Genomic DNA, 476 nt, shown 5'->3' with positions numbered 1-476 from the left:
GCAACTCTTAAAAAGTATGATCCTGCCCTGGCCTGTGTGCTTCAGCTGGGTGAACGTTGTCCCATGCACCAAGAGGTTGCTAGTTCGATGCCCGTGTTGCCAGTAAGGGGGCATACAGAGAGCAACCCATCAGTGTTTCTCTCCCTCTCCCCTCTTCTCTCTCTAAAATAAAAACTATTTGAGAAAATAAGTGGCTTTGAATTAATTTCACAGAAGAGGGTCCTTGGGCAAACATGATGTGTGGCAAATGCTGGTTCACTGGTGGACAAAAAAGTAGTTTATTTTGGATGGCTCTTGTAGCCTAAGGCCGCAGAGTATATACTCACATGAATGACACACAGGAGAAACATGTAAGTGAGGTGCACTTATCTCATTTTCAGCTGGTACAGTGGAAGGAGTATAGAATTTATTGAAATATCCAGGTTAAAAACCCAGCTTCTGCCACTATTTAACATTGGACCTGTTCCTTGTTCTGC

The sequence above is a fragment of the Pipistrellus kuhlii genome, unplaced genomic scaffold (genome assembly GCF_014108245.1).
Source record: "Pipistrellus kuhlii isolate mPipKuh1 unplaced genomic scaffold, mPipKuh1.p scaffold_m20_p_28, whole genome shotgun sequence".
In the NCBI taxonomy this organism is placed as follows: Eukaryota; Metazoa; Chordata; class Mammalia; order Chiroptera; family Vespertilionidae; genus Pipistrellus; species Pipistrellus kuhlii.
Note: the sequence above shows the minus strand (reverse complement) of the source record.